Source organism: Anas acuta, chromosome 4 (genome assembly GCF_963932015.1).
Source record: "Anas acuta chromosome 4, bAnaAcu1.1, whole genome shotgun sequence".
In the NCBI taxonomy this organism is placed as follows: domain Eukaryota; kingdom Metazoa; phylum Chordata; class Aves; order Anseriformes; family Anatidae; genus Anas; species Anas acuta.
The window spans coordinates 63,217,508-63,243,115 of record NC_088982.1 but is presented as its reverse complement, the minus strand read 5'-3'; the positions used below and the strand labels follow the sequence as shown (position 1 = coordinate 63,243,115).

Below are 25,608 nucleotides of genomic sequence, written 5' to 3'. Positions count from 1 at the left end.
CTAAGCTGCAGGCGTTACCATTTCTTACCAAGTGAATGCATGTGCCATAACTCAAGACATCATCAGCTGGAAAATCTGTTCTGTTAGTTAAAATAAGGGGGGGAAATACATTTTGAAGCATTTTAGCAAAATGCTTTAAGAGAAATCGGAAGTCTAGTGATTTTTGTCCTGTATGTCTTGAATATTGTAAGAATGGTCCTGCTGGGACAGACCTTAGGCTCACGTGGCCCAGTATCCCTTTTTCAAGCTAGATGAGCAAAGAGGAAGAAGAACAAGGCTTGCATACAGTAATATCTCCCAGCAAGTACACTCACAAACAAGATCAAAAGCCAGAAGTTTTGTCAAGATCTTGTCATTTAATAGCCTTAACCTTATGGTAGTCAATACCATATGACAAAAGCTGAGTTGCTATACACATGTTTTTCAAGGAGCTTCCATTACCACACAAAGTTATCTTAAAAAAAAAAAAAAAAAAAAAAAAACTCACAAAGCTGGCTGAGAGCCAGACTCCAAGTTCATAGCTATCAAAAGAAAGACAGCATGAAGCAGTGTGAGCTTTGGGGTCAGGGAAGGGGAAAACAAGTTTCATGTTGTGTTTTTTTTAATTGGCATTACCGTCATCAGTCCTGCTGGTGTAATTTGGAGGTGAATAAGCTCACTTATTCCTGTCATCCAAGCCCTTTTTTTCATAATCCAGACTTGCAGACTTAATTGTAACATGCCATCCTCTCGAATGCACAGTGCGTCAAAGGGTACTGGGGCAACCGCAGAGCGTGAGCGCTGGGAGTTGGATGTTCTGCTTCAGCAAACGGTACTGAAAAGGTTAAGGCTGTTGACATTTGAATGTTATTAATTACATCTTAAAAACCTTGCAGACCATTTTCCTTAGGTGAGAGCTTGGATGCTGTAACAATTAGGATATCCGTGGGGAGATCTTGGCGATGTTCGGGCTTCCCCCATGCGCCAATTACCACTAGCCCTGGGCACACGCTTTAAGACTACTGTAAAAGCTACCGCTGGCTAAAGAAAATCACACTGTTGAAACCTTCCTTCTCTCTCCCTTCTTTGGTTTGCAAAATGTTTTACTAACATTTGCAAATTACCTTATTCATCCAGTAAAGGTTTACGTACTGGTTGTACAGATGGGCAAATAAAGGGGAGGTAGGGAGGGGTGGACTCTTGCAGATCCACTTTGCACCATTTCAGCCCTACTGACCAAGTGCTATTGGAAAGGGCTAAAAGCCCTCACTGGTGGTTTCTCAGCAGTTTTTCTTGTACAATATCTCGAGTGTTTGTGTGAGAAGCAATTGAGGTCGCACCTACACTGGCAATTAGGAATTGATTTTCAACCTGTCTGTGAGCAGGGGCTTGCCAGCCCTCTTTAATGCAACCTCCTCCCGTGCTACGGAGCTCCTGGATGGCTTGTTCATCTTTGTGCTCCCACAGCCTGCAACCTCTTTGGAGCTAACAAAGGAGAGGGCTTAAGGGTTATAGGCTCAGGCCCGCGGAGACAGCTGGCAGGCCTCTTGCTACACGCTTTCCTCCCTGCATTGTCTGTGCATAAAGATAAACCTAAGGAAGAATGTGCGTTGAGCACCAGCTGTTTCCTTCAAGACCCCTGGAAGAGGTTCTGGTACGTGACCTAGGGATGAACTAAAGGAAAAAGAAACAACCTTGCACAGTGCAAGCAGCTTTGCAGAGAGCATGCATGGGCATGGGCTGTGATATTACAGCTTGCTTCAGGCTCACAAAGGTACTTCTAGCAAGCATCCATGGCTTGGCTTCGTGACCCAGTGGGTATTTTATTAATTAAATACTACTCTTTTGCTCCTTTCAATGAATGGCTCAGCAAGGAAGGATAAGATTCTACATGTATTGAACTGAACGAGGACTGTGAGATTTCTTGTGCTCCTTTGTATTGAGGGGTTACTGATTTACAAGGCATAGTAGATCATGCCATGGCTATTTACTTTATTACTTCAGAGCTGGTTAAAGATACCTCCTTCTGAAGTTAGTGTTCTTGGGAAAAGTTGCTTTTGCCTAAGAATGATATCAACAGAAGTGACTTTTTCACAGATTTGGGGGAGTTTTAAGGAAAATAATATGGAAAACTGATGAGGGGAGGGCAGGGAGAAGCTAATGATTTGGGGAAGAAGAAATCTCTCGTTTCCTTCGGAAATAATGGTGGTTTTAAGAAGAGAACTTATTCTGGTAGTTATCCCACTAGAAGGCCTCATCTCTCCTCCAAAAAACACGAAGCTTTCTCATGGGCACGCGTTACCCTACATCCCTTGTGGCAGCACTCAGAGCACCAGGTGGAGGGCAGGACCCCTGTCTGGTAAGTGCTGTTCAAAGACAGAATAAAAGGATAGTCTCTGCCACAGTGTGCTTAAACCCCCTGCTCTTACTCTTAACCTTGGTTGGTATTTTGAGTCCTGAGGCAGTTTTCATGACACGGGCACTGCTGAGTTGCTGCCATTGAGAGATTTCTGAAGTGAGAAGGCTTTTATTCACAATGCTGTATTAATTGCTAATATGTTTTGCTTTCTGGTTGCAGCATGTCAGTAATCTGCTGCTTACAAATACCTACTCCCTAGGGGGAAAATAAATCGTATGTATTTTTTGGAACCAATGCGGATTCAATACTTAGGAAATGCATTTGGTAATAATATTGGCTGTAATCCTCCTGAGAGAAATTAATTATAAACATGTAGCAAGGTAATCACAAAGCTGTTCTTGCTGTGACATTGAGCAAAGAATACCAAAGTGAACAGAAGGGTGGATTGAATTAAGAAAAAAACAAAGCAAGCCGTATTTCTAGAGGTTATTTGGTACATAATGCTGTGCTCGAGATCCCTTTGTGTGGGGGGAAAGGAGAGTTTCCTTGGACAAAGTAAATAATTATAAAAGGACTTCCCCTCCAGAACTGCTGATGTGCTGGGTCAAAAAGAAAGACCATTTCTGATAATGTGGTGGATGCTGCTCGTGATCCAGGATGTGTGAGAGGGGTATCCATATGCATGCCCGAGTGCGTGTGCTTGCTTGTGAAAGGAAAACATTTGCCTAGGTTATGAGAGAGAGCAAAACACCCCAAGGGTTAAAATAGCATCATGATCAACAATAAGCTATTGTTGCACTGCCCTGTTGTACAGCTACCTGCTTGCTCTCGTCTTTCTATTCATCCCTGCTACCTCACCGATACCCATCTGCTTCTATCATCTTCTCAGCACCTTTTCCTCCTCCCTTCAAGCTTTTCTTCCCAGGTATTTGCAGGATGGAATCCTGTTTTGCCTTCACTTTGACCTTCCTCGCTTAACATCTCCCAATACTTTAATACAAATTTTTCCACCGATAAACCACAAATGAACGTGATTTTGTTGCAGCAACTTCACAGGACAACAAAGAAAAATTATTTTCTGCTTTTCTCTCTTTCCCTGTTGCTTTTTGTTGCTTTTTGGTTTGTTTGTTTGTTTTTTTTCCCTATATGCATGATGGCTTTTTTAATCAGTTGGACCTGTTCAAAGGTCTGGACTACTAGATGTTAGTCCATATATACTGAATTAATGGGCTAAGCATAAGGTAGGTGATTAAAATTATAGCCATACTACTATGTAAAGACATATAAAAGTATATATTGCAAATGGCTCCTTAATGTTCACCTTCAGGTAGTTACTGCAAGAGATCTAAGCTGCTTTCTGAAACATTTAAGCTCTTTCTTAAAGCTTCCAACTCTGTTTTTATTGGGGACCAGGTTGTTTTTATACATGTCTAGTTATTTTTGCCCTCTGTCTTCATACAACTCTTCTTTTGCTTTTCTTTTCCATTTCACCTCTGGGCAGTAGCATCTACTTTAAAATACCTTTTGTTAGCTTTGAAGCATGTAGGAGAAACGAAAACAGTTCAAAGAAAGGTAGAGAATACTGAAATCAAGATACTGCTGCTGTCTTTCGAGCAATGACAACATTGCCATTTTTCCCTTCCTTTTTAGGAGATTAAAGCTGAAAACACTGATGCTAAGACTTATGCATGTGTAGTTTTCCTACGTATTCACATCAGTGTAATTTGAATCATTTCCATTCAGTATATCCTTGTTGCTTTCAAATAGATCATTGTCCTTTGGTAAAATTATCTCATCTTGTGTAGCTCATTCTTCCAGCTGTCTGTATAGGAGGTTCCATTTTTTTTCCTTTGAAATGCACTGTAGAATGAAAACTCAAGGTTGACATCCTTCAAGAACTGTAACTTGCTATGGTTGAATGGCTGGCTTTTAATAAAATGGCTTTCTTCATGTTAGAGGATGGTAATTTGGCAATACATGCCTTTGCTGATGTCCAGAAAGCACCCAATGAACATGTTCCGCAAGGCTAAAACCCCCTAGGTCTTTGTTTAAGGTATAAATGTAAAAAAGTTGACAGTGGTATTGCAAAACAGCCATCCTGATCTTCTAATTTGATGGAGTCCACGGGTTGCCAGGTCTCCCTGAAAGCCTTACAGTTTTCTCTCTCCCACCATATTTGGCATCATTCTTGGAGCCAACCTCTTCTCTCATTTTAAAAAGGCCTGGATGCAAATAAACCCCCTACAACACTGAACCCTTTCTATGCTTCTAGCTTCAAGTATTACCAATGGGCTGGAGCCCACCAGCTGGCTTGGTTTGGGTCTGGCCTGAGCTGGTGGGCTGGCAGGCATCTGGTGTGCAAGGGATGAGGTAGCACTGCGAAAGAGGAAACCAGAGTGCCAGGATGCTGGGTGGGTTCATTATTAGTTTTGTATCCCCATGAGCCTGCTTCCCATGAATATTTGATAGAGCCCAAGAAGGTCACTACAGCTTGTTTACCCTCCATATGGCATTTTGGCATGTCCCTGCTCGCTCTCCATGTGCATGTGATTTTCATCCTTTAGCTGTGGTACTCAGCCAGATCCCCTTTTTTCCATGCCTGGTTAATTCAAGAAAGGAAAAAATGAAGGGTGGGGTGGGGGGAGAGGGGGAGAGACTCTTACATTACAGGTGAAAAGCTGTATGTACTGTGAACAAATCTGAGGGGGAAGCCTTTCTATACTCTGTGAGTGTGTGTGTGAGTCATTAAGGAAGCCAATTACACAGGAATGGGTTTCTGAGCACCCTAGATGGCCTGTTCATGCTTCAGTGGGTTTTACACAGGAGTCCAATTAGGTTGGCACCCTCCTCAAGGAGAAGCAAGTTTGTTTATTGGAGAGTCACTGGCCAGTACAGATAAAAGCAGTTGCCTGGATGGAGCGAGTTAAGCTTGGAAAAGAAGAAGGAAGGAAAAAAAAAAAAGGCTTTACAGGAGTAATTGTATCTGTTTGGTTTCGGCTGGAAAATTCAGATGTGCTCAACTGCCATGTCACTCCGTCCCATATAAACCAAGCCTGGCATAGCTCTAACCAAGAAAACATGAGGTGAAACTCTTCTTCTCAGGTGTGGTCTATGGTGTACAAGGCCTGGTGGCTTTGGCACGTTGCAGCCTCCTGAAGTTACCACCCTCAGTGAAGTGGGCAGAAAGGACTATGTGCACTGACCTTGCTTCAGCCCAGGGCCTGGTGCAGTAGCTGACACCTCAGTGAGAATCATAGAACATACCTGTGTCAAAAGCTTTACTGAAATCCAAAAAGATGACATCAGCTGGTTTCCCTTGATTGACTAGACGGGTGATCTTATCATAAAAGGAAATCAAATTTGTTTAATAGGGCCTACCCCTCGTGAAGCCCTGTTGGCTGGGACCAATGACACCAAAGAGAGGAAAGCGGTTTTGCTGGTTGTTGTTTATTATTATTGTTCTTGTTGCAATGTATTTATTTATTTATTATTTGTCTGATGATTATTCTATCAGTTTGTTGCCCCAGCTTGGGAAGAAGTGGTAACCAAGCAACTTGAAGGGCCTTTACGTTGCACTCCTGCGCTTCTTCCAGGCAGACCTGAAGACTTCTGCTTCTTCAGAGGAGCAGCTGTCTGCATCCCCGTTCTGAGGGATCTGCTGCTCTTCTCTGGGCACCGCCATGCAGGGCAGGGCTTCGTCTTCAGGCACCCCTTGGGCAGCCTTCTCGTCCTCAGGCCGAGACACCCCATGGCCAGCGTGGCCTTGGGAAGGGTTCTCCTGTCGCCCCGGTGCAGCAGCCCAGAGGAAGCCGAGTGCACTCTTGCCCAGTGCTTGGGACTCCGTGCAGAAGAGATGACACCTCTGCAGGAGAGGTGGGGATAGGGGATGGGGATGGGGATGAGGGGAGGGGGAGAGGCCACGGTGCAGGCAAGCCTGCGATGGTAAGCGGATGGCCTCTCCCCCCTACTTGCGGAGGCAGGGCCGGGAATATGAAGCAGTCCGGGCGGTTCTGCGAAGACGGTGGTATGGTCTCGCTGGTGGGAGCCCTGGCACGATGACGCTGTGCCATGTCAGATAGGATGGAGGTGGATCCATCTCCATGGGCTCTTCCTCCTCCGCAAAGCCACTGTAACATCAGGAGGCCTCTGTGATGGCGTGCCACGCCCCAGGCCCAACATGGCCGTGTTGGGAGGGGTCTTGTGAAAAAGGCCTGAAAGAGGCCCTGGTGTGGAAGGAGGAGGAGGGTCAGGGGGCTGAGGGCCCCTTCCCTGGGGGTGGCTCTCTCAGGCCATTTTATTTGCCAGAGAGCCAGGCTGCCCCTTGGGCACAGGGACTGCCCTCCGCCTCCCCTCCTGTGCCCTGGCCTGCAGCCCCCTCCTCATCTCATTCCTGGGGTTCCTGTGCCACTGGAGTGTGGCACAATGTTTTGGGAGGGTTGGGGGTCACAGACCCCTCACAGGGTAGCTCCTTGCAGGAGGTGCAGCCCCTCTGTGCTTGACAGGAGCTGGGATAACCTCTTCCTGCTGTCCAGCCTAGCCATCCCCTGTCACAGCCTGACCCCATGTCCTTGGGTCCTGTCACTGGATAGCACTACAGAGAACAGATCGGCGCCTGCCCCTCCACTGCCCCTCGTGAGGAAGCTGCAGGCCGCCATGAGGCCTCCCCTCAGCCTCCTCTTTCCAGGCTGAACACGCCCAGTGCCCTCAGCCACTCCTCCTACGTCTTCCCCTCTAGGCCCTTTGACATCTTAGTCGCCCAGTAAGCTGGATTTGTGTTAATGGTGTGGGTGATGGGCTGGGAAAGCTGCTCTTCTGACACATTGTGTGGGTTAGATAGGCTTAGGCAGGGGGTTGAAACCAAAGCAGTGGCAATAGTGTTAACCTCAGTGAAGAAACTGCTCAGTGAACCTGAGTCCAAGCTCACTCTTGTACTTCGCAGTCCTGTTCTTTCTTTGGTCATGGCTTGGCAGCCCTGCGAGCACAGATATTGACCTCTACTACTGATAAAGCAGGAAAATATTTTTGGCATTCCTTACATAGGGAGGAAAATGAGGCACAGTATGATAATTCAGACCAGAAAAAAAATTTTTTTTGCTATCACTGAAAAATCCACTCTCACGGTGTAGCTGAAGAGCCCAATCAAAACTCTTGCTGCTTTCAGAGATGTCTTGAAAAATCCTGAGTACGAAGTCCTTCAGCCATGTGGTGTATCATGCTCCCTGGCTCCTTGTGGGACCAGCCTGGTTTTCTGCTTTCCTCTGTTGGCAAAGGATGGTGAAGGCAGAAAACTCCTTCTGCTGTCTTGGGAGATGTCAACTCTGGACCTCTAAGCGGTTGATGCCTGCCAATGATGACTGGTAAGTCTGGCAGTGTCAACGCGTTGCTCTAGGTAATGGGAGAGCAGCTGAGAGTTTTCATGGATGCTGTTCTTTTCTCATTTATATCCTTGTTCTCCTTAGACTGGCTGTAAACTGTATCTGCACCTCTTCTTAATCTTCTGACAAAAGGCCTTTGGAAAGATGTGGAACGCTGGTGCAGTATTTTACACGTTGCAATGGATGTGCACAAGACATAGCAAATCCAATGCTCGTGACTGCCACTGATAGCAGTGGGAGGCATAGAGATGAGAGAAACCTTTTTGCAATCACCACCATTTTTCTCTCTGCACCAGCAGGTGCAAAAGGGAGAAGATACTGGGTATGGACTCTTAATAAACTGTGATAGTTTTAATAAATTTAAACATGCTCTGTAGCTTTTTCCTAAGGGACTTACTCACAAGGAGTAAAGATGATTAGTATGAGAATATAGCTGGACAAAACAGATGGTGCAACAAAAGGATCTGCAAGTGTTTCACGTGTTATGAAACTGCTCCTGTTCAGTGCTAATGAAGAGACTGCCATCTCCTTGTGTGTTAACTCTCCACAGATTTTGTAGCTTCCTTTGTGTTCTGCTCCCCCCTCTCCCCTTTCCTTTGTCTTCCCAGGAAGAGTGCTGTCCCCAGAGCATGATATGTTTGAAAACCAGCCATGCAAAACAGGATAGTCTATAACTTTTAATATAGCTTGTTAGAGGAAATGATTGGCTGATGAGCAGAAATTAGGACCTGCCTTGTCTTTACTCATCTGCTTTTTTACATGGTCAAATCCATCCGTTTCTCCTAAAAGTACACCTGTACAGTGTCTGCTGTAAGGGTTTTCTCCAGCTAAGAGTCTCACACATGCAATTTCCCTGTGATCATCCTCACTCACAGAATATTGCTGATGCAGGAGCTGGGATGGGGACCGGCAACCCCATGCCAGATCTATGCAAGACTGTCACAAGGGGAGGACAAGGACAGCAGTTGCTCTCTGCATCCAGGCGCTCAGCTTTCTGGCAGGCCTGAGCAAGTCTTTGTCCTTTATCCTCGACTGCATGTTTCCCTGATGTGCCAGGCATGTATAAAGCCCTCCTCCAGCTCCTGCTGGTATTGACACAAGTCTTGGTATTGCTTTTCAGAAAATTTGGCTCATGCTTGTACATGCTGTCTGAGGAAGCACAGGGATGGCCACGTGGGCTGCCAAGCCCCCGTTGTGCAAGTTGGCACTGCACCCCAAAGCAGTCCCACCACTCTTTTCTCCTGCCCCTGGGGATTCTAGCTGCTTTTCTCTGTATCTTTCGACAAAGCCAAAAGGAGAAAAAGGCACCTGCAGGGTCATCTCTGCTTCCTGAGCAACCAGGACCATGAGAAAAGCTTTGTCATGGGCTAAAGAGATACCTCAAAGGGAGGAGTAACCTCAGTGGATTGGGTTGGCCCAAATGACCTTTGGGCTTCCATATCATGAACCCAACGCAATCAAGATGATAGAAACAAGCATTTATTGATTTTTATATATGTGGGGTGCTTCAATGTGCTTGGCTTGTCCTGGTCTCTGCGAAGGGAGCAGTGGCTTCAATGAGAATCAAGAGAGAGGAGAAGGAAGTAAGTACCTTTGAAAATCCTACCTTTGGTTTGCTTTTTAATGCTAGGGAAGCATAGGAAAGATGTGTCTTTTTATCAAAAGAAAGATGTATGTCCTGCGTCAGCTAGAGTTTTGTAAAGAATGATGGATGATACTGAGATCAGATGTTGGGCTTTACAAAGACTTTGGGTTGTTTTCTTTCTTTCTGCACAATTACTCATCGTGAGCTGTCCACACTGGAGAGCAATGAATTAATTTTTTCCTCAAAGTTTGTGCTTTAATACTGAACTAAATAAAAAACCAATTAGTACCAGATGACTGTGGCAGGGCTATATTTTTTTCCTTACCAATATTTGAACATTAGAAAGAATTGTTAGAGAATAGAATTATTTAATTTCAAAGTGTCCTCGTTTCTAATATTTAATTAAGTGATGTTCTCAATGATAGCATATCTTTACAGTAGAATAAGGCAGAAAAAAGCTCTCCTCTACTCACTACCTTGAATATCTCTGCTAATTAGAGGAACAGTACTTTTATATAGTAAGTATTATCTTGTGTTGTAGAAGCTCTTTCCCTTTTTTTTGTGTCAGGTGAGAGGTGAAAGAAGTGTCTGAGTAAACAGCCCAGAATGAGTACAGATCTGCTGCAGTTTCTCTTTATTCACAGGGAGTAGGTTCATCCTGCAGAGGGGAGGCCAATCCATGGCTGAACACTGCTCTAGAGGTCTTCCTTGCATTTCCCATTTTGGCACATGCTGGAGGAAAGCAGCCCTGAGGGTGATGCTTGCTCTCCTCTGAACATTTGGGCTCTCCAGTGCAGTCCAAGTCCTAAAACAGGGCACTGAGACCCAGAAAAGTGCAAGTGATTGGTGAAGAAGACCAGTCTATGACATTAGGAAGTAAGATTTTAGTGCAGTCTGTGATCACATCCTAGGGAGAAAATAGAGAATTATGTTTTTATTACTTTAAAATGACTATAACTAACCCATTGCACTCCTGCTTGGGGAAATCTCTAATGAGTCACTGCTCACAATTCTTTGAAAGCAGTGGCTGCAGAACGAAATAAACAATCTGGAAGGTTGGACTGAGCTAGGGATGTGGCGTGTACAATCACGAATCACAGGGACTGAGTGCTGGCAGCAGGATGAGCTCCTAGATGTAAGCAGGAGATAGGCTGGGAGCCTGCTGGAAAAGCACAAGCTCTCCCTGAAAGAGGTTCATCTACCTGTTTAATCACCCATGCTAAACACCCAACGTTGCAGCCAGAAGTCAGCAAGAAGACGCTTGGTGTCATGTCACGTTATGCACTCCCTATATCTTTTAATCCCAGACCCCATGCCTTCCTTTTAATCAACAAAACAATTCCCTCTAATCCTCTCCAGGTCAGGTGAGATTCCTCAGTGCAAGTACGCAGTGGGAGCTTTGGCTCCGTACCAGAAAGGAGGCAGAAGAATGAAGGAATGCTCTCCTGGCTCCCCTCCAGGCAGCAGGGAAGGCGACGAGGACTGTGAGTGTCCGCAGCAACTGCTGGGCAAGGATGGGGGGAAGGAGAGGAGGGCACAGCAGGGAAGGGGAACTGTTGGAGGCAATGGTCATATTGTGTTTCCCAGGGGCCCTGCACTAATGTACCCATCTGAGCTTCCCATTTGAGGTTCTACAGTCAGATCACAGCTAGCCTCATCCTGACTTGGGATTTCCAGCTAGCAGGGAACATCCTAGACCTCTGTAGATTATTCTTCTTTCAAGCTGGATGCTGACAGGGTTTATGGAAGGAACGGAAAGGCAATGGTCTCATTTCTTTGATTTTTTTTTTTCCCCATTGGTATACTCAGAGCATCTTCTCCCCACACATTTTTTTTCCACAAAAAAGATTTGCCAAGGTTATCCAGAGTTTTTGTCAAGCTGGATTCTAAACAAATAGTAATAATAAAGGGGATTATGCAGACAATAATCATTCTTCAATTGTACTTCATGAAAACTTTCTGCTCCGTAGTATAAGATTATTTTTGATTGATTTTTTAAGTGCTAAGCAGATGCTCCACTGTAATGAGAGGAAACAGAAGTGGAAAATGAGGAGAATCATACTTAAACAAATGAACAGATGTAGGGAGTGGAAAAACAACAAGGTAAACAAATGAATACTTTGAGTAAACAACCTAAAACAAATACTGAAAAAAAAATATATAAAAATTACAAACAATCAGCCTGCACCAATCTGGAGCTGGGTTTAATCACCTCTGCAAACTTTTCATGTTTTTATCTTTTTTTTCTGAAGTTTAGATGAACTTTTCTGGCAGTTCTGCAGTATATCTACATGTGGAAACCCCTGCCACTGCCGTAGTGCTGGGATCATCTCCCAGCTCTGTATAGGGTTATGCTCATCCTTGCTTTTCCCCCTTGTGCTGGGGGAAGCAGAGGCCTGGTGCAAGTGGGAGGCTTGCTGGCATTAACCCAGACTCCCAAGAAAAGCCAGAACGGAGGCGTGGGATCTGTTGGTGCATTGCTGGTTCCTCCAACAACGCAACTTCACTGCTGTGCTCCTTGATGTGGAGACCTCCTGTAAACTGTGTCACCTTTCCTCCTAGGAAGCATGCGTTGTATGTTCATTATAGGCCGTGGTAAAAAGCTTTCATGTGTGCAGCCTTTCTAGCCCATTATTAGATGCAAGAATTTACTGTGCTATACCTCATGCGGAGATGGAAATAGGTACCAGTGCTTCTCCAGATGAATGCGAAGAGCAGAGAGGAGAGAGAGAAAGATGAGGAAGACAGGGGTGAGCCTGGGCCATGCTCAGGGCAGTAGGGAGCATCTCTGGGCCAAGCCTGGCCCTGTGAAGGGAAGAAGGAGAGGCAGAAATGCCATGTCAGGCTGGATGGGAAAGGGTTGTTGAAGCTAGAGGGGAAAGACAGTCTGCCTCTTGATGGTGATAAGAGCCCTGCTTTGTGCTAACCACCATATCTGAGGAGTTTATGGGCAATTTGGGTGTGACATCCTTTCTCCCTGTGTCAGGTGGCACCGATTGCCTTTCTCTCCTCTCCAGCCTCTGCCTGGCCTTTCCTCCAATTTCTCTTGGCTGTGTGTCTGCATGAAAAGGGGCAAGACCCCAGACATTTCTGGATCTGCTTTTCTGTAGAGCAACCATCTTGGCTAACAGACACAGCTCTGTTCATCTCTGTTAAGGGGCTTTGCGCAGCACACAGACAGTATTCAAGGAAAACAATCCCCAAACGCAGCCGGTGCCTCTGAAAGGGAATCAGTGTTCAGTACCATGCCACTGACTCCACTTCCTTCCTCCTTAATGCCGTTTGGTGCTTCCTCATCCAGCCCCAGCATGGTGGCCCCATCTTCTGCTTGGTGGACACCGTGGTGATAGCCAGCAGGGAGAAAGGTAAGGGCAAATGGCAATCTACACCGTGGCCACTGCTGGCAAAACTAAGGTCTGTATGCCTTTCTCGAGAGCAAATCCTTCAGCAAAGAGCCTGTGTCAGGAGTCGTTGATGAATTTGGCTCCCTGACATTTCTGCGATAAGGAAAAAACGAGACAGGCAGCACTGGATTTCTGAAAAACATTTAGACAGTTCTGCAAGCTCTTACATATTTTTAGCTTGGTACCTCATTACCTGCTTTTGAATGAGGTTATTATTCATTCTTTATAAGATCTCCTCCCCTCTCCCTGTCATCATTTATCCTTCTTAATTAACAAATGGCATCAATTAAAATGTCAAATATACTCTGCACAGAACATGCCAAAGCCATGCTCAGTCGTATGTTGAAAAGAGAACATCCCCACGTGGCTCGGCGGAGACAAGGATAGAAAATCTTGTCTGAAATGCAATTACTTGCAATCCATGTCTGTAAGTGAGGATGGCATTTGTCTTGCACAGAGGAGCAGGCTTGACAGCCGTAGAGCTTTCTGCTGAAGATCTATCCCATTTAGGTGGCTGGCTGCTTGGGGCTGGAAAAAGCTCATTGCAAGGGTTTTATCTTAAATTATTTTAACTACCAGGCCCTGGGGTCAGTCCTGGGTATCTGGGCTCCCTTGAGAGCCATCAGGGGCTGAGGGGGAGAGCGAAACGTTACCAAAATGTGATGCAAATCCCTAGTTTACGTGCCTATTTGAGGATAGCATGAATCACCCTCTCCTGCAGAGAGGCAGGTATCTCTGGGGGACGGTGAAGCCTGCCAGAGCGGCAAACCTCCCTTGAGTGCAGTGTACCCAGGTGACTGCTGTGACGAGGCCGTTAATCTTTTGACAGCTGAAATTAGCTGAGATGTTCTTGCAGTGCTTAGTGCTTGGTGTGAGGGCACGCTGGCTCTTTATCAGGGGCTCTTCAGGATCCTTAATCAAAATACATCACTGCAAAAGGGCATTTAGAGGACATGACCATCATTTTCTGGGAACAAACACTACTTATCCACTAAGGCCTAATGGTACAAGTCCTTCAATGTGAATGCTGTGCTTATTTCAGGTCCATTGTATGAGCCAAACTGTAATTTCAGTCCATGCAGATGGAGGAGAAATGCAATTTGTACAGAACAGGCAGGTAATGTTCTTCCCTCAAACACTATTTCATGATGTGACTCAGAGCAAGTCCCTTATCTCCATTTACTTTACTTTCCGTGGCAGTTTGCAGAAAAACATTTACCAGCTTGACAGGGACCTGTTGATTACCGATCAGGTCTTGGGATCACATTTTAGCCAAAGAGTTCAGGTCGCGGACCATGCTGTTGTGCTAGAGGCCGTAAAAACATGCAATAAAATGGTAGAGCTTGCTCTAAAAAGCTGAGGTAGGCTTTTAAAGGTTTGGACGTGAAGGCAGTGTGCTAAACTGGCAATGCAGGTTAATAAATACTTGTGTATCTTAATGCAAGCTGGCAGTCACAGCAACATCTCTCTCCTTGGAGAGGTTTTTGTGTTTTCCACACCAACTGCCATGCTGGGAGCTCCCGGGGGGAAGACTTTTCCCAGCTCTGCACCTCTGTGTAGTGTGGCTTTCCATGTCCTGGGCAGCGAAAGAAGACCAGGAAGGAATACTTTCCCAGTAAAACACATAAGGGCAGATTAAGTGGCTCTTGCTTCCCAAATGAAAAGCAGGCAGAACGTCAGGGCAGTGATCTGATTTGAATACTAACTTACCAGAGGAAATCTAAAGCTCAATAATGACTTTTTTAAAACCATGAGTGCATTTAATCTGATATGCACACACCTCAAGGGGCTCCTGTGGCATTAAACCAAGGTCAGATAAGCTTTTCAAGAGAGAGGCTGATGTTTTATCTTGATTCAGATTTGGCAATGGTGATGTGATGGGTAAGGAATTGGCTGGATGGTTGCACTCAAAGAGTTGCAGTCAATGGCTCAATGTCCAAGTGGAGGTTGGTGTTCCTCAGGGGTCAGTACGGAGACTGGTGTTGTTTATCATCTTTGTTGGTGACACAGACAGTGGGATTGAGTGCACCCTCAGAAAGTTTGCCTATGACACCAAGCTGTGTGGTGTGATTGACACACTGGAGGAAAGGATCCATCTAGAGGGACTGGGACAAGCTTGAGAGGTGGGCCTGTGTGATCCCCACGAAGTTCAACAATGCCAAGTGCAACGTCCTGCATCTGGGCTGGGGCAATCCCAAGCACAAACACAGGCTGGGCCAAGAATGGACTGAGAGCAGCTCTGGGGAGAAGGACCTGGGGATGGTGGTTGATGAGAAGCTCGACACGAGCCATCAGTGTGGGCTTGCAGCCCAGAAAGCCAACTCTATCCTGAGCTGCATCAAAAGAAGTGTGGCCAGCAGACTGAGGGAGGTGATTCTCTCCCTCTAGTCTGTTCTCATGAGGCTTTACCTGGAATCCTGTGTTCAGCTCTGGGGCCTCCAGCATAAAAAAAAAAAATACATGAACATATTAGAAAAAAATTGGTGTAGGGCCACAAAGATGACCAAGGGGTGAGGATGTCCCCAGACCCATGGTCTGGGGTGAGGTGTCCCTGCCCGTGGCAGAGGGGTTGGAACTAGAGGTCCTTAAGGTCTTAAAGGCCTTAGGTCTTTAAGGTCCTATCCAACCTAAACCATTCTGTGATTCTGTTCTATGTGTGCACCTGGTAGCCCGCTGTGGTTGTTTCAAGATTTCCCCTCAGTCTGCAGCTCCTTTTTTAGCAAAGTTTGGCTTGGATGCAGCTCTCATTTCTTGAGAAGGCACACATTTGCACTTGCTGGTGTAAAATAATTCTGATGGGTGATTTCAGCACCGGGTTCGTTTCTTAAGCTATGCACACTCGATGCATTCCCAGAAGGAGAAAGCCTAGGATTTAGGAAGTGTGGGTTTGTTTAGTTAATTCATTCAGTAAGATCTTTTTTCAGGAAGGCAGCTCCACTTAGAAAGTACGTAAGTTTACACTTAAATTCAAGCAAATGCTGAAACGTTGCTGGAGATGAGAAGATTTGCTAGGAGTGTAATGGTAACCACGTGCTTAAATATTTAGCTAACAGCAGTGGTATTAAGCAGATGCTTATGTGAGTTTCTTTGGTGGAGAGAGCTTTGCAAGAGAGAAGTATCCAGAATTCAGGTTTACAAGGCGTCTGGAGCACTGGGTGGATGTAGCTGTCTGTTTGTGAGTGGTTTCTGGTACATATCAGTGAGGGAATTATATGCTGGAGATGACATTTTGCCAGTTGGGGTGACTCAAAGCCTTTTTTTCTTCAGGATGTAAAAAAAATCATTAGAAACAACAGCTCTGCATGGGGTAAAAAATCTTCAAACCTTTCCACATATAGTTATGGGCTCTGAAGTGACTGCTGCCAGTAAGGAAAGAGGTCTTGGAGTTCCAACATCTGCTCAGTCCTCATTAGTAGTTATGCTAAAAATTATTAGGGAAAGAGAACAGAAAACACCCTCAGGCTGCTGTTTAAATGTGTGGTGTTTTTACATCTTGAGCACTGTGTGCAATTCCAGTTTGTCTAGCTCAAAAATGATCTAGCAGAGCTGGGCAAAGTCCAAAACAAGGCAATAAGGATTATCAAAAATATGAAATAGCTTTATATAAGGGGTGACTAAACGGCCTAATGTTCTTTGGTTTGGAAAAGAACTTCCTGGGGTATGTACGAGGGAAACCTATAGAAATGTTAGTGTGGTAGAGAGGGGAAAGTCAATTGTATTTATAATTCAGGAGCTAGGAACATTAAATTGCCAAGTGACAGATCCAGTACAAACAAAAGCAGCCTTTTATTTTTTTTTTTTTCTTTCTCCCCCAATCAGAGTGGAGAATTACACCATCAAAGTCATTGCCAATACCATGGGCTAGCCTAGAAACATACCTGGGTTCAAAGAGATTAGATAAGTTCACGGAAGGGAAAAACCCATCAAGGTTGGTTTGGTGTGATTATATCCTCTCTGCCTCAAGGAGTCCCTGAGACCAGACAAGTGTCTTTACATACTTACTATGGACTATAATCTCTGTGCACTCAAATCTGTGGAGTGTTGGGTTTAACAGAACACCTCTGACAGTGTAGCTATATGACGCTGCAGGGCCAAAATACCAGCAGATTTTGCTGGCTCGGTTGGCATCTTTCTATGAGACTGAAAGGCTCACGTATTCTCCTATTTACAATATGCACTGGAAAAGCAGACGAGCAATCTGTGCAGGAGGGGCATTGGACAAATGTTAGAGGAGGAATTTCAGCTCCTGGCTGGGTGATCTTGTGGGGAATCGCATCTTGAATCACTTTTCAAGCACAAAAGTTTTTTCATAGGGTAGGATTCTCTAATCCAGCAGAATAACACAAAAGCGTCCTGGGGACCTGGATCTCTTTCAGTTAGCACGTTGAGTTCTTCCACAATAGAAAGCAAATCCCATGATCTTTCCCATAGATTAAGGAAGCCCCGTATTGAAACTAGCATTTTCCTAAACTGCTGTTCTGTCTGGAAGTCTGTCATTGATAGGCATGAACTGCCTTCTAATTGGCAGCCTTAATTTATTCATGACTTTGTTAAATACATTTATTCTTGTACCAGCTCGAGCCCTCAGCTTAAAAAACAACTATTTCTTTTTCTGTCTGGTGTTTATAACCCTCATATATTTTGTAAAGTGGCAGAAAAACCAACATTGCAGGCAACTATTTATGGTTAACTAGTCCCCGTACTTGCCTCAAAGCCAACCCAGTTATCCCGATAAAGCTTCTAATTGATATTTTTGTAACCTGTTCATGAAGGCAGTGGAAACTACACGCTGCTCACAGGGGATGCATGCTGGTGTTTTGCTTCCACCTTTACATGCAGAAACAGAAAATGTGTTTCCAGGTTTTTAACTTCACAAGGGGAAATTTGAGAAAGAATGAATAAGAAGGAAAAGGCTTACTCCCTAGTCATCTAGCTAAACCAAACAGGAATAAATACATAAAAGGAGCAACTGAAAGGGTCAAATTATTGGATTTAACCAGCATTCGTTTATTCTGTAATCTATACATTTATGTATGGCAGAGCAGAATTTCAGGGTAAAGGTGTTATCCATCAGAAAAATCAGATAAAAATAAACAAATAAATAAATAAAGGTACTATTGTTAAACAGGGTACTAAAAGAAGACACTAAGGAAACATAGGAATTCTGTTTCAACACACACACAAACTAACAAACAAAAAAAGAAAACCACAGCCCAAAACCAAAGAAATCCCAAATGCTGGAAAGCTAAATGCTAAAATCTAATAAGAGCCCAAGAAGATGTTTCTTGCTAAATACAAGAGAATGCTTTCTACTTCCCAAACACATCAGAAATAAGGATTTGCCATCTAGTCTATAACGGTAATAAATGATTGAGGCACAATAGGGGACAGTCAGAAACTTCAGACTATGTAAGAAAAAGTCATAAAAAATTAATTATTTTTGGAACCGAGGGAGTTTTCCCACGTTGCGACATCTTTCTGGGACGCTTTTGTGACAAGCAATCAGAAATTAAATTACTGATACAAAAGGTTTCCAAATAAATTAACAAGATGAACAGTAACCAATTGTGAGGACTAACTAATTCTCACAAGGGGTGTAAAGGAACTCAAGTATGAAAGTGCTGACCTACCAGCTGTGTCTTTCATGTGCTCCTTAAATAGCCCATTGTACCAGGAGAATGGAAAATATAACATATGTTTTCGAAGTGAAGTCTGGGAGCATCTGGTGTAAACTGTAATTAAAAATGGAATAAGTAGACATTTGGATAAATATGATACAGTGGGAAAAAATGTCTATGTAGTTTTTATAAAGGGAAGTTATTACCATGCAAATCCATTAAGGCTCTCTGTAGCAACACATATTAATAAGGAGAATCCAATCAATATAAAACATTGGATATTGAAAGTCATTTGACAAAGACTCTTTCACCAAAGCCATGGAATAAGTGAAAATGTTCATTGATGTATGCATAGCATTCCTATATATTAATTCTTTGTCGTTGATTTGTTCCTATACAATGTTTTCTCTGTTAAAAGGTAAGCAATGAAGGGAAGAAAAAATTGACATCCTTTAGTGATCAGTACCAGGACTTCGTATGTTCTGCAAGGTCAGAGGTGACTGGAACAAAGGTGATTGGGAAGCAGCAGAACTCCCCAGCAGTAAGGTGCTATCCCAGAAAAACAAAACTAAAATTTCCACTGAAGAGTTGAAGACAGGAAGTGGCTGCTTGATGAAACAGAATTCAGTGTCAATAAATGCAAAGTAATACAATGGAAAACAGTGCTAAATATGCATCCCTAGCAAGAAGTTTAAATGAGCTGTTTTCCAGGAAATAGATGCTGTAACTATTGTGGTTAGTCTGTGAAGAAAAAAAAAAAAAGCGAATGCCTTTTTTGTTGTTATTGTTCCTCCCCTCTCATTTTAAAACAAAAATTTGTAATATCTTTCCCAAGAAGGCTATTGATTGAGCTAGGTCTCAAGCTCCTTTCTGCAATTTTTTCCCCTTCATAAGAGTGCAGATCTGTCTTAGTTTTAGTGCCGTTGATATAAAGCTGTCCTAGACACTTCCTAATTCAAAACCTTGAGTTCTCTGATACAGCTGACTTCCGCAGTTATTTTCCCTAGTTTATCAAAATTTGCCCTGCTGATCCATACCTGGAAACAAAACTGTAAAAGTCAAAGTGAAACTCTCAATCAGGGCACTGGAAGTATTTAACCGTGGGAGCAGACCACCTGAAGGTGATGGCAAATTCTCTTCCACGTCAAGGATTTTGAGTGATATCAAACCTCTCCTGCTGCAAGGTCAGTGCTGGCTCAGACACAGGATGTTGAGCTTGACTTTGGTTAACTTCTCTACTCTGCACTACCTGCCTCAAATCTCCTCATGCCTCTTTCCCCACTGTCATCTCTACTGTATGTGCACTTCTTCCTGACAAAACCCTGCACCAAATGTATTGCATTTACTAATTAGAATAGCAGTTACTAATTAAGTTTAAATTCCAATGTACCAATCAAATTTTATTTCCTAATTGTGCTACATTATCACTAATTAGAATAGCAGTTTTTACTTAATGGATTATATTTAAATTAAGATGTCTCCATCCAATGTTTTTTCCTACTTACATTTTAACTAATTGGTGCTGCAATTATTAAGTTACGTTTAAATTGAAATATATCAGGCTGGTAGGGAATCATATGATAGCTTGCTTACAGTCTGTATGATACTAGGACGAATGATTAAGATACAGTCCAGTTAATTAGTTCTGGAATCAAAATAATTTCATAATTGTTTGAATAAGAAGTGAGGGTACACTACTCCCTCACCACTCTATTAAGGAGGAGCGTATCATGAGCTCAATGGAAATTTAACATGGCTATTGGTGCTAATCAGCACAGATTCAATCTGCAAATATTTAGTCCCAGGTTCAGGAGGGCATTTAAACCTATATATCCATTTAAGCATGTTCTTAATGGTTGCCCCACATGTCTGAATCAGTCTTCTGATTTCTGCTTGTCATCAAAACAGGTCTTGGAAGATCAATTTACCATGTTTTCCTCCATTGTTATTTGTTTGCCGTAGTATTCTGCACTGATGGTGATGTAAAGCAAAATTTAAGACAATTACCAAGTGCTGACAGTTAGTAAAGAGGCAGCGAGTGGCTTTAAACCACAGATTTGCATCAAGATCCAGCACGGAGGCTTACTAGCAAAGCCAGCCAGAGCACAGGGAGGAATCATTGCTGGGCTTAAAGGAGCTGTGATTCCTGCCATCTGCTGATGGTGACCCTAAAGCAGCATGGAGGAAAGCATTTCAGATTGCAGCAAATGCTTTGACCTAGGGGTTTTAATGCTGCAGCCCTTCAGAGCAGCACAGTGTGGCATGCAAGCACTGAGCTGTGCTTGCCCTCCCTGAGCACCAGCTATCCTTCTCTGACAGTGTCACCTCTGCTCTGCAAGAGCGTGAGCCTCTGCACTTGTGAGCAGTGGGCATGGGGACGAGGAGGTGCAGCCTCGCAGAGTCCCTGAGTGTTTTTCTTTTGGTGCTGTCATGAACATAAAGAGAGAATGAGGTGGTTCTTGATAGATATATACATATATCTATATATATATGCATATATGCATATGCGTGACCATGGAGGAGTCACATCTTCTCTCTTTGACAAAATCAGCTTCACACAGATGCTGGGGAGACATCCTCTGCACTGTGCAGGTCGCATTGAGGAGCTGCAGGACATCCCTATGGAAACTCTGCCTTTTTTTTTTGGCCTGACACACCTATATAAATCAGGAGTGCCCAAAATCTTTAAGGCAGCACTGTAACAGAACCATAAAAGATGCAAGTATCTAGGAAAGGAAGTTTGTAATGACTTACTAACAATTCCAGAGTTGCAATATTACCAAGAGCAGATGGGGGTACGTAACGATCCAGCTGAGATCTGTAACAGGTTAACAACCTTCCTCATAGCAGGTGACATTTAAAAGAAACTGGCTACCAGCTAAATATAAGGGGGCAGGGGTGTGAGAGTGGAAAAAAGTAAAGATAAATAAATGAGGGTTAAATTAGGACGAAAGGTTACTGTTTCTTCAAAGGCACAAGGGCCCATTAAATTGATATTGAAGTGTAAATTTTTGAATCAGTGAGTTTTTAAAGAGATTTTAGCAATATTCCCTCATCTCTACGTAAGTAAATGAGGGGCTGAATATCAGAAGTGGTATGTGTTCAGTAATGCATTTCTCTTCCCCTTTGCTCATTCTTTCTGACTTTTACAGGAGCAGAGCTGAACTCTACAGAAATCCATCTCTGTTTCGGGAGTCTGAGTCCTTTCAAAAAGGCTGAACCATTTCAGGGTAAGTACAAAAGAAAAGATACCAGAAAAATCAGATTGTCCTCATATTAAACAAGATCTGAGTTTTAGAAGTTTCATAACTGCCAATGTCATCAAAAGCTCATACTGCATTGAAGAGGAACAGAAAAAGTCAATGGAAAACTACTTAACTGAGGCAGAAGGATCAGCTTGAGAGGTAGGAGATGATAAGCCATGCCGGCAATGTGTGTTTGCGAGACTGAGTGTGTCCTTCATTGTAATGCAGCCTCAGACATGAAGGCAGATGCTGTATGATTATTCTTTAACTGTGAACTGTGAGGGGATTTTATCTATTTTCTTTCTAATTTACTCTGACTTTGTAAAACCATGTTCCTCCAAGCTCTGCTCCCTGTTCCAGCATGCTAAGGACTCCCGTCTGTATAACGTGAACACATTTTGAAAGCCCCAAGCTGTATTTTTCCTTCTGTATAACTTATTTTAAGGCAGTATGTGGAGTATTTTCCTCCAACAAGTCGTGGTAGCTTTTGGAGTCTGGTTGCTTTTGACTGAAATGCTGAACCAGAGGCCAGGCAAATTTCTTAATGTTGGGTCCAGTCCTGAATACACCCTACAGATCTGCCACCAAATGAATATGCAAGGGACACAAGAAAGCATATGTGGGGTACTGACACTTAATACAGGGTGTACACCCCATCCTCAAAACGCCTTTTCTCCTCCAGCTTAATGAACTAGGCATACAGGTGGACACCCTGGGTTGGACACTCAAATGGTATAAATGTACGGAGCTATGCTGATTTACAGCAGCTGAAAACCTGGCGCCTGCAATCTGTCCCAGAAATTATTTCATTTCATTAGTAGATCCCTAGACAAAATATGGTCTGCAATTCAATAACCATTCTTGATGCTTACAGGAGGTGCCTTCAGCTCAACTGTACAGGAACCAGTAAGAACATTGCTGTTTAAGCCAGTCTCAGCCAGTATATGATGTCATGTCACACCATAGCACTTCTGGGCTATGCATTCCTTTTAGTGATGTTTCCACATCTTTCTGTTTTCTTAAACTCCTGGGGTTTAGCACACGAGCTTTGGATGTGAAAAAAAGGTTCCTTTGCGCTCTCAGCACCAGACATCCAGGATGAAAAATCATGCCTTAATTCAGACTAAGGACTGGAAAAAGCTTATGTAAATGCAGTAGCCATAAGGCTACATGCAGGAAAATCTTAACTTTTGATCTATGGGTGGCAGGGGAGAGAGGAAGACGTGGGACTGGGTTTTTGCAAAAAGCATCTGGTGAGGTTTGGTTATGCTCCACACTTCAGTTCAAAACTTCCATAGTTACCATGAAATAGAAACAGGCTTATTATCTGATCAGCTTTACATTCAAAGCGTTGTCTAAAACTAGTGTACAATCGTGCATGTACATTTTTTCATAAATAGATGAAAGGTACAACTGAGTACCAGCAGTATGAAATCAGTAAGGGTAATCAAGGAGGGAAACATTAGTGGGAAGGGTACTGATTGCACAGGCTGGGCATTAATGTACTATTTCTGTGCTCAGTACTTTGAAATGTCAAAAAAAAAAAAAAAAAAAAGCACCATGTGTGTGTACAGGTGTGCCTGTATGTGTAACTATGACAAACCAGTTAACAAAACTGCGGAGCGGGTATTTGTTAGGCTAGACAAGGCTGAATTTATGCCAAATTTTATTTAGCCGTAATTCTGGTGGATAAATGTCTTATTATCTCTTTCTGAAATTTCTCCAGCGCAGCCCCCGCCCCCCCGCAGATGGGAATTCATTTGCTAAAAGGAGAGTTGGCAGCAGAGACCATCCTGAGCTCTACGGGCTGTGTCTCTTCAGGAGACAGGATTATTGCAAACACTCCCTTTGTGCTAAGATATTTAAACAGTCTTCCCGGCAATGTTAAAAACGTAAGGTGTACATGATTATGAAATATAACTATACAATGACTTTCACATTTAGAAAGCAACAGGACGCTTTCCAGCTGCGGCCGCCGCGCTGGCAGAGTATGACATCACTCTGAGCATTTATTTCTGGAGACAGAATTTTGCTGCCCCCCTCGCTCCTTCTACAAAGCTTCTGCACCTGACGGGCTCTGCTGTTTGAGTTAAGTACCGCCATTACCAGTTAGTTACTCAAACTCTCTGAGAAATCCAAACTCCGAATGCAAGCCAGTACTCTGGAGAAAATCTTCCTTTTGCCTTCATGGGGATGAGATGCATCCACAGGTATCCCATGCAGCTGTAGCATTGTTCGGCTCTACCTTTGTGTAGTGTGGGCTGTCCTATCCATCCAGGTTTCCTGGCTAGACCCAGATGATATCTAAAAACATATGAAAGGTGTCACTTAGACCAAAATCTCCAGGACAGTTTTGCTGAAGATAAGAGACAAATTCTCAACATGAATGAAGCAGACACCTGCCAGCTTTCTGAGTGAGTGGGTTATAAAGCGAGCACAGCTCAGAAAAGTAGAGGTGTATATGACATCTGAATGAGAGGTGAAAGATAAAAACAGCTTTTGTACATGTGTGGCTGGGAAAGAGCTGAATAAAACAAAGTCAGCATGAACGCCAGCATGGTTTGCTGCCCAACAAAATGTAAAGCCACATTGTGCGGAGTGAAGCAAAGAGCCTCTCTGATTTTGAGAGCTGGAAGAGAAGCCAACAGGAGAAGGGAAGGAAGGTGAGCTGGGAGCAGCAGCTGCTGGATTCTGTCATATTCTTCCAGATGAGGAAGGCTGTGGGAAGATGTGAGACTGTAATAAGAGTGTATTGTGATGTGTTTTCTTCTGGTTAAAACCGAGAGGAACAGCAACATAATTCTGTGGATCAAAATTCAACCAGAGCAACGCAGTCTGGCCCTGCTGCATCCATTCCTTTGCTCTCATAGGTAACAAATATTCTGTCCAAAGTGACCAGAAGATATCCATCCATTTATACCCTGATCTATCAACCTCCATCACTTCAGAAAACAAGGAAACCGGGAGCCTGGAGTGCAGTCTTCCTCATCAGTTGGAAATCTCAAGCAATTTTTCCTCTCAGGAGTCAAAGAGCAATCTCTCTGCTGCTCAGCCTGCTGCTTGGTTATGGCTGCATTTCTTATAGATCCCTCCTTATTCTTTCTTTCTATTGCTGAAGTCTCATTGCCTCTCATGGGTGAGCTACCTGTCTGCTATTTTGGACTGAGTTATAGTGTACTCTCCGTAATTTCTTTTCATCTAGACTTGCCTCTGTGTGTGTTTTTCCCTTGTTCCTTGCCTGATGGACTTTGAATGTCCCTGACCATTGGGCTATCTTTGTGCTATCCTTGTTGCTCAGACTCTTAGGCTCAGCTCCACCTAGGTGAAGGTACTGGGCTCCCCTCTGGGTTAGAAAGTTCTCACTTAGCTGTAGTCCCCAGCCTTTTTTTCACTGTGACTCCCTGGCAGTGATCCTTGCTGCGAAACACCAGAAGTCATATTGACTAAAATAGGTCAACACAAAACAACAGACAAATGAGGGGCACCTACAGTAATTAGGAATTAGATGAAAGGCCCCTCTGATCCAAGGAGATGCCTTCCCATCTTCCTTCGAACTGTCACTTCTGGCAAACAGTTTGTGCAAGTAAGTTCCACCAGCCAAAAGCCTGAGCATTTTTCCGTGTCATCCCGTGCTTGTTAATGCAATACGTGTGCTTTGAGTGTTATGATTATTTATTATTAAACTAAGAAAAACATTGCCTGAGTCTGTCAGCCTTTCAAAAATAGCGTGCGCTCTTCCACATGCCTTTCCATTATGTACAGTTTGGCACCTTCTAATGTATTGTTTTTGTCTGTGTTTATTTTAAACTGAGAATCTTAAAGAAATACACAAACAGTCACAGGGGAGAAAGGAAATCAGTTATTTATAGCAGGAAGCAGTTAAGCTTTCAGGATGGTTATTAGTATGTTTTGTATCGAGCAGCGCCCTAATTCTGCAGGCATTTAAGTGCATCCTACACCTGATACATTAAGTATGGGGTGCATGGTTTCAAACATGCCAACAAAGTCACCATTGAAAGTGTATTTGTGCTCAAAACAGACAT

General features: G+C 43.6%; 1 long non-coding RNA gene across 4 annotated transcripts in view; it reads left to right on the top strand.

The window, feature by feature from the left end:
- The window catches only part of LOC137856348 (uncharacterized), a 30,569-nt gene extending 5,308 nt beyond the window's left edge, over window positions 1-25,261 (top strand). For 3 of the 4 annotated variants that reach the window (XR_011096393.1, XR_011096395.1, XR_011096394.1), the window contains 2 exons: window positions 7,500-7,695; window positions 7,798-8,078. This is a non-coding gene — a long non-coding RNA (uncharacterized lncRNA). Of the gene's footprint in view, window positions 1-7,499; window positions 7,696-7,797; window positions 8,079-10,657; window positions 10,783-19,400; window positions 19,505-21,472; window positions 21,551-23,291 lie in introns of those variants that run through there. The other variant, XR_011096396.1, reaches the window with a different exon arrangement.
- Window positions 25,262-25,608: the final 347 nt, after the last annotated feature.